Source organism: Solanum stenotomum, chromosome 9, assembly GCF_019186545.1.
Source record: "Solanum stenotomum isolate F172 chromosome 9, ASM1918654v1, whole genome shotgun sequence".
In the NCBI taxonomy this organism is placed as follows: Eukaryota; Viridiplantae; Streptophyta; class Magnoliopsida; order Solanales; family Solanaceae; genus Solanum; species Solanum stenotomum.
In genome coordinates this window covers 26,394,243-26,408,679 of record NC_064290.1, presented here as the reverse complement: position 1 = coordinate 26,408,679, position 14,437 = coordinate 26,394,243, and the positions used below count along the sequence as shown (strand labels likewise).

Genomic DNA, 14,437 nt, shown 5'->3' with positions numbered 1-14,437 from the left:
TATTCGAAAAACCATTTACCCCGAGGCTAACACTAAAAAACACATAAACTATAGAACCACAAACTTCAACATATGCGGAGAGCCTACACCATGAAAAAATAACATATAACCATATTACGCGAACCTATATAGAAAATATATACAAAATCTAAACATTTTTAAACCTTAAACCCAGATCTACTACAACCCAAGAACCCAACCAGGATTATTTAACAAAAAAATTACAAGGTTATAATAAACTGATTGCACAACCGAGAACTGACGCCAACTTAGTAAGGACATGTTACAACTATGGACTATTGAATACAGTATATACATATGACGGAGAGGAACTAAGTGGAATACCGGAACTACATAAAGCATTTATTACATATAAGAGAGTTACTAAGGGAAATTTATTCTATGTAAAATTTTATCGGGCAACAACAGAGATATTATATGAGGAAATAAAACCTCCGATACAAGTGGTAAAGATAGGACTAACAAAAGATATGATAATATCGGAAGATATCGAACAGCAACCAGAGATACAAAAAAGCGAGATACCTAGTTTTTATGCCAATAAGAAAATAATTGGTATATCAACCATTATACAAGAGCTAGCAAATAATTATTTAAACGAAAACGCTATATGGAGATACTATGCAAGAGATCAGTTAATGATTTATTCCAATTCAAGGGAGCTAAGGAAAGAAGATATGGATGAAGTCCAGAGGTGGATTTTATCATTACTTAAGCCAGAAGAACGACCTACGACGAGAGCACTAAAGTCAGGATTTATTTCGTCAGAGTTACTAACCAGATATTGCAAACTAATTGGACACAAATATCCTGATCACATATGTTTGAAATGTAATAGTGAAGATAACATAATTCCAGATGTCGATTTAGAGTAAAAGAAGATGATGAAGATAAGATGCAGACAAGACAAGATAAGATATGGACAAGATAAAAGAGATAAGATAAGATGCAAATGGCAGATAAAGTAAATAATGTAAAGTAGTCAAAAAGATGTAGATAAGATGTAAATTAGTCAAGTATGCATTATTATGTGTGTGCATATTAAAGTAATAGATAAGAATGGTGGACAAGTGTAAAGTAAGGTATGGTGTGTCATAAAATAGGTGTACTATATTTGAAAAAAGTCATAAGTAGTCATATTATATTATTATTAGGCACATAGAGTACGTGCATTATGGTATCATTTCATTTCTATATAAAGGAAGATACTTGTAATATGAAAGGCAGGCGAAGCCTAATATATAAAACGCCCTTTCCAAAAAAACTCTCTACAAAAATTAAGTATTTATATAAATGGAGCAACAATCTGAAATCCAATCAGATATTTCAGATAGCATGAATAAGCAAGAAGCAAAGGTATATTGTTCAAAAAATATGCAGAACTAATTTCATATATTCCTGAATATCATATATATGATTGAATAAATTTATGTTAGTTATTATGTATTAGAATTATTTGAATCATGATTTCTAGTTTATTAGCACACTGGAAACAGGGAGAAAACTTCTATACTATGCCATCCTAATGTTGAAACCGATAGGCGAGGAAAATCGTTTAGGGGAGTAAACAAAGTTGAGGCGCTGATAAGAAGGAAGTATCCGCTAAAGTACGATGCTAGTAGTGGCAGGAGAACATGATAAACAGATAATCTAGTTCATAATGATCTAATATGAATTTAATCAATTATTAATATGATAGGAAGGAATAATTTGAAATAAAAAACTTGCATGATAAAGAACATGACTACATACGTTCATGATGAAATGATAAAAAACTATGAAACTTTAATCTTATATATACTTAAAGATATAAAAATAATCGAATTAAGAAGAATCATAAGGGAAAAAATATTTAATGATAACGAATCAGAAGATATATTGAACCAACAATGGTATGAAATAGACCTACATGATTTAGACTACGAAAGAATAGCATGGTACGATTTAGAAATAAATTCAGACTAAAATGAACTATGAATATTTACAATATTGGACAGAATTTATGGAAGATATAAAACTATTGGAACAATTAATAGAAGAAAATTTATATATGTACCAAAGAACCCAAGATATGTTATACCTAAAATATATCATAAATAATATTAATGAAATATTCAGAATAAAACAACTATCGGAAGAATATTACAATAAATATTATTATATTTTACCATGAATTTCGCACCTAATATTAAAGAAATATCAAGATTAAGACACTTAGCAAAAGAATATTATAATAAAATCTTAAAAATAAATTACTCACCTACCAAACTACCACCTACCACACTACCACTTCTATGGATTCCTCAGTTACCAACTCCGCACCGAACTTGGATCGTCATTAATCATTTGTATAATTTTTAAATATATTTGTATATACGTTTGCCCTAGAAATTTTTCTTAGGCTATATATAGATAGTGTAAAACATATTTTAGACTTTAGCAAGCCATATTTGAACTAAGAATTCGAATATCTATAATAGTGACATTAAATATTAGTAACTGAGTTTTGTATAAATTTTATACGGATTTTGTATATTTATTAATACAATCAATAAACTATGACTAAAACTATTGAATTTATATTTTAAGTGCTATAATTACATCAATATTGCATGTTTTGTGTTTATGTAAGAAGAAGTTAAAAGAGGTTTGTTGGTTGGATATTTTCCTCTCATGGTAAATTAATTTCAAAAGAATTCACCAACCTCTTAGGCTCAAAATTTATTTGAATCTTGCTTACACTGAAAAATTATACTTTGTATATAAGTTATTTTTAATATATCTATATTTAATGTTGAATTTTTCATGTGTTTAGTTTTTTAATTTAAAGAATAACTTTTTTTTTTATATATATACTAGTCTCTAGAAAATGTGTGTTGCACGTGTATCCCATGCAAGTAGTACAGAAGGAAGACAATTGCAGTAGGCTGATTGTTAATATCCATGTATAAGAATACCTCTACTTATAACGTATAGATATAGTCACTCAATAGTATTTCATTAATTCATAATTGAGTTTACAAATTATTATTGAAAAACATTCTACAAAAACCACTTATTATTATTCTTTAGCAGGGTGGGGGTGTATTTTTTTAAAGAAAAGATACATAAATACTGATCGTCGTTAATAATTTGAATAGTTTTTAAATAATATGTTTGGCCAAGAAATTCTTCACATACTATATGTTACACTTCGGTATTTGCAAGAGCTACAAATAGAAAGAAATAAATTGGAAACATCAAAATCTGAAATTTTGCAAGTTATGCATGAGTTAGGAGTTTTGGGTCAGCTTCAAATGACCATAATTTTCAGTACATAATGAGTTAGCTGGTACATAAGATATCAAATGAAAGGTCTTGAAATCCTCTTTCCAAAGCCACCGCATTTACTAAATATTTAGCTTGTATGAGGAGATACGCCCGTTTGAAGTCGGGTTGTCCAGTTAAGGAAAATTACCCTAAAATATGAGGGGTATTTTGATCTTTCCTTACCCTTTCAGATTTGATCACCTTTAGTAAATAATTAAGGGTCTAAACTGATTTGGTTCAGTTTTACAAATCCTAATTTATGCTAGGATTTTGAGAGGAGTTCAAGAAGAGGAGAAAAGGAGAAAAGTAAAGGCGTTCTTCAAGTTTGCTTGTGAATCTAAGGTCGTTTCGCCAAGGGTTTAATCACTAAGAGGCATGTGAGGTCTCATAGTGTCTGGTTCTTTCACCCACAATCCAGTCATGTTATTTTCAATGCAATTTCATTCTTCAAGTCAAAGGATTAAAGTTCTTGAAGTTTTGCCTTCGTTCTTGAATTAGGATGGGTTTGATGAGTTCTTGAGATAATCGTATTGAGTTTAAGAGTTATTTTTAAATAGATTGTTGTATGCTTGTATTGGGTAATTGAATATAAGGAGAAATTAAGAAAAAGAATCGATTCTAGTCGAATTAAGGTGAGAAAATGAGAAGAAAAATCCATCGGCTTCACCTGGGGAGGGGCGGACATGGCGTGCCCCTGATGCGCCAAGGGGTCTGGGGCAGCACACTAGCAGTGCACCATTTTGGACTCTCTGAAGTTTAGAGGTTGGCGCTTTGCGCTAGCAGTGCACAGGGTCGCCTGCCCCTACCTTTTTTAGTCGTTTAGCCTGTTTGAGTCCTTTTAAACTGTACCTTCACTTCCTATCGATTCTAACTACTCTAAACTACTTCTAAACATCTAAAAATCATTCACAACGTGAAATATAACCTTGAAGTCATAATTCAAATTCAAGGTCGAGCTAAGAGTCAAGTCTTGAGAGTTCTTCGAGTCTTTTCAAAAAGTCTTTTACAATTGTTTTTTAACTTATTTTAAGACTTGGGCACTGTGTTTGAGAAAGAGTAGAGCTAAGTTCATTTTCTTTAAAATGGTATATGGGAACTAAGTATTCCCAAGAATAAATATTTTCACATTTAAGATGAGAGTAAAAATCGATTTCAAAAGAGTTCTTGAGCAATTTTCATTACTATCTCTTTTAAGAGAACAATTTTGGAGTAATAATTTCAAAGCAATAAAAAAAGTAATATTTTTAAACATATGAGCCAGTTACATTTTGGGAGTAATATTGAGCACCGATATGAGAGAAAGTTCTAACAACTCACAGCCCCCATAAAACATGTAGCCAACGTGGGTAGAAAAGGGTCATACTTTTTATATGATTCCTTATTACTTTTAAGCATAGACTAGCGGATCCACTTAGTTAGTAGGTTCTATACCCCAACAAAGTGTAGAACAGTTCTAGCAGCGTGGGCTAGATGTTATATCATCACATAGCTCATAGAGATGGTTGTCGATTAGAGAATCTCCCAAACAAAGTTATTTGGTATTTTTACATATAAACTGAGTTATTGTTGTATTTTTTTCAATACATTGAATTTCTATCTACTGCTTTAAAAGCTTTTCTTTATATTGCATCTTTATCAATGCTTTATATTGAGATGAGTGGTGTTCAGTTGAGACAAGGTAAGTTGTTTCTTCAATTCCAGTTCAAGCTTATGTCCTTTTTAGATTTCCCCTCACATGCTTGTACTTTCCATGTACTGACGCCATTTGACATGCATCTTTTATGATGCAAATACAGGTAATCAAGATCAACATCTGACGCTTCATTGATCCAGTTGAGCTTCAGAGTTGTTGGTGAGCCTTATTGTTTCCAGAGGATCCCTTGTTTACTTTAGTCATTTTCATTTTGTTATTAGGATGTCGTGGGACCTGTATCGACGTCCATATTATTTAGTAGAGGCATTATAGACAGATAGGCAATATTAGTCTATTAGTCTTGTTCATTTCAGTTGTTATGTTCTAGACTTGAGTTCCCTATTTTACTAGTTGGATGCTTATTTTTTAAACATTCTAAGTTTATCTTCTGAGATAGTTGAGTAAACTTTAACTTTTAAGTTCATCTTATATGAGTAAGTGTTCTGCTAAGAGTTAAGACAACCCTAGGGTTCGCTTAGGGCAAACAATGGTTCTCAAGTTTCGGCATGCCCAGGGTGTACGCTTAGGGCATTACAAACATGGTATGAGAGCACAGAGTTCAACATTCCTATGGTGTCTATGAAACTATGTCTGTAGATTCCTAGTTATCGGTGTGAAGCGTACCATATCTATAATTAGGACGCTGTGACATTTGGGAACTATCTCACTTGTTTCATACTCTTTTCGTGCGATAGAGTTCATCTTTATAAAGTTTCCTTCTAATTCGTGCTTGCGCGTATCTTTCAGATCATGCCTTCATGAAGAGTTCTCCGAGGTCGTCCTAATCGAAGGAAGTACCGAAAGTGCAACCCCAAAAAGAGGTCACTAATGCTGAGTATCTGAATGTTGAGTCAAGTGGTGACCAACCAAGCTGGGCAATAAAAAGAGAATCAAGACGATGTGGCTGATACGTCCAGAATCCGTGAGATCTTACGGGCACCCAACTTTCCCGTTATTCTCCAAAGATAGTTGCTGACATGAGGAGCAGGATGAGTTTGTTTGTTTCTGGGTTGTCCTGTCTGTCAAGCAAAGAGGGTAAGGCTATGATGTTGATGGGAGATATGGACATTGCAAGGCTGATGATCAATGTGTAGCAGGTTGATGAAGATAAGATAAGAGATAGAGAAAAGTTCTAGAATAAGAAGGCTAAGACAACATGAAATGAGTCTAGGCCGCGGAAGAGTAATGTAAGCCGGTCTTGTTTTCAACACAAGCTAAATGGACCTGCTCTATCATCTTTTTGTGTACCTGCACCAAGGAACAAAGGTGAGTTAAAGAATCATAATTCGTAGAAATTCAGACCTAGACTTGCACAGTCTCAAGGTAATATGGCACAAGGAGGTAATAAGACTCATGTATGTGCTAAGTGTGGTAGGAGTGTGTCGTGATGGCTCCACTGGTTAGTTCAAGTGTGGTTAGAATTGTCACTTCATGTGAGAGTTTCCTAAGAACAGGCAAGGTAGTTGTAATGGGGGCAATAGAGCCCAATCTTCTTCAGTGGCTCCATCAGACAGAGCTGCGCCTAGAGGAGCTACATCAGCGACAGGTGGAGGATCAAATCGTCTATATTCTATCGCTAGTCGCCAAAAGTAAGACAATTCTCTAGATGTTGTCACTGATATGATCAAAGTCTTTACTCTTGATGTTTATGATTTATTAGATCTAAGGGCAAGTTTATCTTTTGTGACTCTTTATATTGCTATGAAGTTTGATATTCTTCTTGAGCAACTTCTTGAGACCTTCAGTGTTTCTACACCTATTGGTGAGTCTATTCTAGCCGAGAGAGTTTATTGCGATTGTACCATATTCATCAATCACAAGGACATCATGGCTGACTTAGTCGAGTTAGACATGGTAGAATTTGATGTTATTCTAGATATGGACTGGTTTCATGCATGTTATGCCTCAGTTGATTGTAGGACTCGAGTAGTTAAGTTTCAATTTTCTAATGAGTCAGTTATAGAGTTGAGGATTAGTTCAGCAGTCCCTAAGGGTTGTTTTATTTTGTACCTTAAGGTGATAAAGTTAGTTTCCAAGGAGTGTATCTATCACTTAGTCCGAGTCAATGACTCTAGTGTTGAGACACCACCTAATCAGTCAGTACCAGTTGTGAGTAAGTTTCCTAAGGTCTTCCTAGATGATGTTCCAGAGTCCCTCCTAAGAGAGAAACATTCTTCGGTATAGATATTCTTCCTGATACTCTTCCTATCTCTATTATTCCATATAGAATGGCTCCAACTGAGTTGAAGAAGTTAAGAGAGTAGTTGAAAGACCTTCTTGATAAAGGCTTCATTCGATCAAATGTCTCACCTTGGGGACCTCCGTCTTATTAGTGAGGAAGAAAAATTTCTCTCTTAGAATGTGTATAGATTACCGTCAGTTGAATAAGGTTACAATCAAGAATAAGTATCCTCTTCCAAGAATTGATGATCTATATGATCAACTTCAGGGTGCCACTTGTTTTTCTAAGATAGACCTTTGATCAGGTTAGCATTAGTTTAGAGTAAGAGAAAGTGACATCCCTAAGAAAGCTCATGACCCGTTATGATCATTATGAGTTTCTACTCATGTCATTTGGTTTGACTAATGCTCCTGCAGGTTTCATGGACCTTATGAGCATAGTATTTAAGCATTCTCTAGATATGTTTGTTATCATTTTCATTTATGACATTCTGATTTATTCGAGGAAAGAAGAGGATCATGCTAGTCATCTCAGAGTAGTTCTCCAAACTCTCAAGGATAGAGAGTTGTATGCTAAATTCTCTAAGTTTGAGTTTTGGATAGAGTTTCTGGCATTCTTAGGTCATATTGTTTCCGGTGATGAGATTCAAGTTGAAATACAAAAGACTGAGGTAGTGCACAACTGGCCTAGACCCTCATCTCCAACTGATATTAGGAGTTTCTTGGGATTGGCTGGTTATAATAGGAGGTTTTTCGAGGGGTCTAATCCATTTCATCCCCGTTGACTAAGTTGACTCAGAAAACAAGTAAGTTTCAATGGTCGAAGCTTGTGAGAAAAGCTTTCAAGAATTGAAAATGAGGTTGACTACTGCCCCATTATTGACCTTACCAGAAGGTACATAATGCTTTGTGGTGTATTGAGATGTGTCTAGAGTTGTACTGGGTTGTGTATTGATGTAGAATGGCAAAGTTATATGCCTTCAAACAACTTAAGATTCACGAGAGGAATTACCCAACCCATGATCTAGAGTTGTCTGTTGTAGTGCTTGCTTTAAATATATGGCACCACTATCTTTATGGTGATCATGTAAATGTGTTCACCAATCACAAGAGTCTTTAGTATGTATTAAATCATAAAAAACTTAATCTCAGACAAAGAAGGTGGTTGGAGTTACTCAAGAATTATGATATGACTATTCTATATCACCCAGGTAAGGCTATGCTTTGAGCAGATTTTCTATGGGTAGTACTGCCCATGTTGAAGTAGGCAAGAAAGAGTTAGCCAAAGATGTGCACACACTTGCACGATTGGGAGTCCGGTTAATAGATTCCAATGGAGGAGGAGTACTGGTGATGAATAGGGTTGAATCATCATTAGTGTCTGAAGTAAAAGAGAAACAAGACCAAGACCTTTTTTTGCTTGAATTGAAGGAAAATGTTCAAAAGTAGAAAGTGATGGCATTTGAACAAAAGGGAGATGGTTTATTGAGGTATCAAGGTAGATTCTGTGTACCAAAGGTGGGTGAACTCTACGAGAGGATAGTGGAGGAAGCTCATAGATCCAAATATTCTATCCATCCAGGTTCCACAAAGATGTATCTTGACTTGGGAGATGTCTATTGGTGGAGTAGTATGGAGAAATGTATGGGCGATCCTTCGCTTATTGTACCGACTAAAGACATTGGTATTAAAGATAAATTATCTTATGAGGAGATTTCCATACATATTCTAGATTGTCAGGTTCGCAAGTTGAGAACCAAAGAGATAGCATCATTCAAGGTGTTATGGAGGAATTAGTTTGTTGAGGAAGCTACTTAGGAAGATGAGGAGGATATGAAGAAGAGATACCCACATCTCTTTGAGTCCAGAGAGATTCAAATATAAGGTACTAATCCTTTTCTTGGCATTTATTTAGTTGAAATGTTTTGTTACTATGCATATTGAGTGTTTGAAATGGGTGCTAGATGTTAGCACCCTTACTCTATTTAGAGAAATCTCACTTGTTGATGAATGTTCCTAAGGGGGAGATATTGTAACACCTCGGAATTTGCAAGAGCTAAAAATAAAAAGAACTAAATTGGAAACAACAAAATCTGAAATTTTGCAAAGTTATACATGGGTTAGGATTTTTGGGTCAACTTCAAATGACCATAACTTTCAGTACATAATGAGTTAGGTGGGCCATAAGATATCAAATGAAGGGTCTTGGAATCCTCTTTCCAACTCCGCCAAGTTTGATAATTTTTGAGCTTGTATGAGGGAGATACGCATGTTTGAATTCGAGTTATCCAGTTAAGGAAAGTTACCTTAAAATATCAGGGAATTTTGGTCATTTAATTACCCTTTCATATTTAAGCATTTTTAGTAAATAATTAGGGGTCTAAACTGATTTGGTTCAGTTTTAAAAATTCTTATTTACACTAGGGTTTTGAGAGGAGTTCAAGAAGAGCAGAAAAGGAGAGAAGTCAAGGCGTTCTTCAAGTTTGCTTGCGAATCGAAGGTTGTTTCGCCAAGGGTTCAATCCCTAAGAGGTATGTGAGTTCTCATAGTGTTGGGTTCATTCACCCACACGCAAATCATGTTATTTTCAGCTCAATTTCATTCTTGAAGTTGAAGGATTAGAGTTCTTGATTAGTGTTCTTGAAGTTTTGTCTTCGTTCTTGAATTAGGATGGGTTTGATGAGTTCTTGAGATAATCATATCGAGTTTAAAAGTTATTTTTGAGTAAATTCTTGTATGCTTGTATTGTATAATTGAATTTAAGGAGAAATTGAGAAAAATAATTGATTCTAGTCGAATTAAGATTAGAAAACGTGAAGAAAAGTTATCCGGTTGACATAGGGAGGGGCCAGCGCGCCCAGTCGTAGATGCACCAAAGGGTCTGGGGCAGCATGCTAGCAGTGCGCCATTTTGGACTCTGAAGTTTAGGGAATGGCTCCTCGCACCAGCAGTGCGCCATGGTTGCCTGCCACTACCTTTTTTTTTGTCGTGCAGTCCGTCTGTGTCCTTTTAAAGTGTACCTTCACATCATATCGATTCTAAGTACTCTGAACTACTTGTAAACATCTAGAAATCATTCACAACATGAAATATAACCTTTAATTCATAATTTAAATTCAAGGTAGAGGTAAGAGTCTGTAATACCCTGGAAACTAGTAGACTAAACTAGAGCCTTATGTTAGGGTTCTAGAGTTTCATATGAGGGGTTTAGTGGTTAAACATCAAGGAACGTGTTACACCCCGTATAGTAGTAGACCATCTAAGGTTAAATGGAGGGTTGCAAGGTCAAGTGCCAAGGAAAATGGGGCAAAGCCTAGCCAAAGGCTGCCCCAACCTTGACAATGCACTCCCCCAAGTTATGGCCATCACCACGGCCAGTGGTCTTGACCACGATTCCTGGAAGGCCTAGTGAAGGTCCCTTAGCCTTATGGGAGTCAGGTCCTTCGAAGTCAAGCCACTTTTTAGGGACCACGAGCCACTTCACGGCCAATGGTCTTGACCATAGTTCGTGGGAAGGCTCGTGGTCATGCCTTGGCTTTGTGGAGGCCAAGACACCAAGCCTTAGCCACTGCCAAAGGACCATGGGCAGTGGTCTTGACCACAGCTTGTGAAGTCCGGTCGTGGTGCCTGAGAGTGGGCTGCCTAGTGAGGGGTCTTTTTGTAAATTCCTTTGTAGTTAGTTTTAAGTGGGGGTCATTTTATATGGACTTTATACACCTATATAAACTATTTTAAGTCACTAACCACCTCAACTAAGTCATTAAAAATCAAAACCCCAAAATATTCTCCTCTCAAATATTTCTCTCTTTAAGACTTGAAGAAGAAGATAGAGCTTGAAGCTAAGGTCAAGAACAAGGCTCCATTGTTGCAAGCTTTTGTGAGGAATTTGAATCAAGGTATGTTAGATTATTCATTTATTGATTCTTCCATCAACAGAGCCTCCTAGATTTACCCCAAATTGTGAAGAAGAACCCCAATCTAAGCTAGGGTTTCTTTCTATGTTGTGGGGTAGAGTTGAGTATGATTCCAATTGAGTGGATAGTACTTGTTTATGATCATTTAAGTACTGATTCATGATATTATGATGATATTACATGTTTTCCATGTTAAACCCTAGTATAATTGATGAAATTAAATTATGTGGGTTTATGCCATGAAAGGTGAAATTGATGATTCATTGGGGAACTTCTAAAAATGATGTTATGAGTATTAATTGTTCAAGAATAGGATCATGTAAACATGAATTCAACTAGAATAAAGTATATGTGAGGGATAATGACTAGTAAAGCTTGATTATGAACCTTGATGATGAATTGTGCCTAGAATCTCTTGATATTGAAGAATGTGATTAGAATGCCTTGAAATCTAGGTATGAATGATGATTGTAAGAAGTAAAGCCTTGAGAGTAAGGCTTGTAGTCATGAGTTTTGAATCACTAGGGCTTTGAGAATAAAGTTAATGTGATGAATAGAAGTCTAATAGGTAGCTTTGTGGTGAAAGGCCTATACTCACCTAACCTACCTTTTATATGCTTGAATGTATAAAGTGATAAGATCACTGGAACATGGATTGATTGTCAAGGACATTATTCCATGAGACATGACTGCTAAGCAAGCTAAGGATTAATAGTGAATCATGGGATGTATGCTTTGACCCAAGTGGATATTAACAATGAGATGAAGTGACACACAAGGTAGGGTCCAGGCTCCAAGTTGAAAGGACAACCACACCTAGTTGATGTGAGGACTATCCAAGTTAAAGGGGGAAACTCTTACGTAGTAGAGTGTGGTTTTCCCAAATTTAGGTCACATGAGATGGAAGCCTTCACATAGTAGAGTTTGGGTTTCTAGTAGCAATCTCCATATCCAATGAACTAAGACATACTTCAAGAAGTATCTACAAGTGTTCAAAAGCATTAATGTACTTAGACATACTTAACCTAATGATGAACTTAGACATGCTTAAAGAAGTGTCTCATAGGGTTCAACCTAATAATGAACTAAGATGTGCTTAAAGAAAGTACCTCATACTGTTCTAAGGTTTAAAGAGAGGGACTAGTTTCCAGCTAAGAAGTACGAGTAAGAAGACCTAAACGTGGTACTTAGTATGAATGGTATTATGGGATGCCATTGATTCATTGCACAAGTATGACTTAAGGTTATTCAAGAAAGTGTTCTATTATATGATGTATGATTAGATAGGATTGTGCTCGAGTTGCCTTCATTGTGAGTATTGACTAAAGTCTAGAGATTCCCTTGGTTATGAGAGTTAAGTTAAAGGATGAGATCCTAAGGTGATTAGTATGATGGCCTAAGGTGGTACTTAGTGTGAGTTAGATTATGGGGTCTTACTCATTGATGCGTCCACGATTTGGACTCATTTAGGGCTTTATTCGGATAGATTTAGTATCCTCAAATGCTTAGTTTGTGCCAATAACTGATGTAAAACCCTTGATTTCCAGGTATTTAGATTGAGGAACAAAGCATGGACACTAATTTGCAAAAAGGAATGAAGCGAGCTGAAAGAGCGAAGAAATGAAGGCCTGGTGATCGCCTAGTTCCTTCGGCGTGTCGCCAAATGGCCATTACATCGCCTAAAGTTTAAGTTTGCCAAGCCTTGAAGGAGAAAATCAAATTGAAGAGAGAAAGGAGCAGTCGGCGTGTCGCCGAGTTGTTCCATAATGCAGTGTTGGATTGCCCAAAGTTACAGAACTTGAGGATTCTGAAGGCCAAAGCAAGAAAGCGATGAAATGGGTCAAAGGGCGGATCGGCGAGCCTGACTTACGAAAGGATCTCATAATTTAATTATCCATTACTGTTTATGTCTCTAGCATGACCACTTGATGAAATCTGGAGGGAAGTGGGGTAAATGGCCGATACTACTGGAAGGATTCCTCTTTGGATAATAGGTACTGTAGCTGGTATTCTTGTAATCGGTTTAATAGGTATTTTATTTTATGGTTCATATTCCGGATTGGGTTCATCCCTATAGTAATCGACTAGATTGAGTTGTCAACATGAAAGCGTAAGAACTTAACGGGATTCCCTTATTTGTTTGTTTGATTCGAAGGGGAAGGGCCCATTGAGTTCTTAAGAATCATAATATTTTTTTCGTCTAAATGATAAAATGGATTTCTTTTTCTTTTCAAAAACTCCATTTTTCTCATTTTTCTGAGCATGTTTCTGAAAAATTCACTTCATTGAGTTAGTCAAACCACCTCTTCTTTTTATATGATAGTATCTATAGGTACTTTCCAGTACTTTCAAAGTTGGAAGAGAGAAGGAATCACTCAATTTCTTGGCTGCTATCATATATTAAATAGCGTGCAAATCCTTTCTATACTAATCTAATGTAGAACCTTACTCTCTATATTACACTCTCTATATTACATTACTCTATTTATCTTTTATTGTATTCCTATTTCATCATCAAATTTTTTATATTGATGTCCTCTCATTGATTTCTCTTAAATTGCATTGATTTATCCTAAAGATTTCATTTCAATTGGAATTTGGTTATTCACCATGTACGAGGATCCCCGCTAAGCATCCATGGCTGAATGGTTAAAGCGCCCAACTCATAATTGGCGAATTCGTAGGTTCAATTCCTACTGGATGCACGCCAATGGGACCCTCCAATAAGTCTATTGGAATTGGCTCTGTATCAATGGAATCTCATCATCCATACATAATGAATTGATGTGGTATATTCATATCATAATATATGAACAGTAAGAACTAGCATTCCATTCACAACATATTTTTGGTGACTATAAATACATTTTCAAACATTATGTTTAGTATCAAATTTTATTATGAAGATTCAATAGAGTAATTTTTGAGTTTGAACTCTGAGTATTTAGACTAAGTTTTCCTTAGCTTTGAAGAATTGAAGTTTTCCATTCTTGAGAAATTGGACGAGGGTCTTTGAGATTCTTCAATTAAGACCTTCGTGAAGAAGAAATTAATCTTACCCAGTTGATGGAAACTCAGTTTGGTAATGATTTTTATCTTTTTATGATGTCTAGCTAAAACCCCAACTCTTGGGGTGTGATTATGTGATGATGGGTTGATTTAGCTTGTGGGTATTGCTAATTGTTAGTTTAAATGTTGTTTAGAAGTGATTTCAATCAGTAATTATGGTTAAAATTAAGGGATTGTAGTTGCAAATGCAGTTCTACTTTCGTGTTTTTGGCTTGCTTGGGAGAGAGGTTTTAAAACCAAGATTACTGAA

The 14,437-nt window shown here is 35.5% G+C and overlaps 1 non-coding gene across 1 annotated transcript; it reads left to right on the top strand.

Moving 5' to 3' along the window:
- The first annotated feature begins 13,749 nt into the window (after positions 1-13,749).
- TRNAM-CAU (transfer RNA methionine (anticodon CAU)) lies at positions 13,750-13,823 on the top strand. The gene has a single exon. It is a non-coding gene; the product is annotated as a tRNA-Met (tRNA).
- The last annotated feature ends 614 nt before the right edge of the window (positions 13,824-14,437 follow it).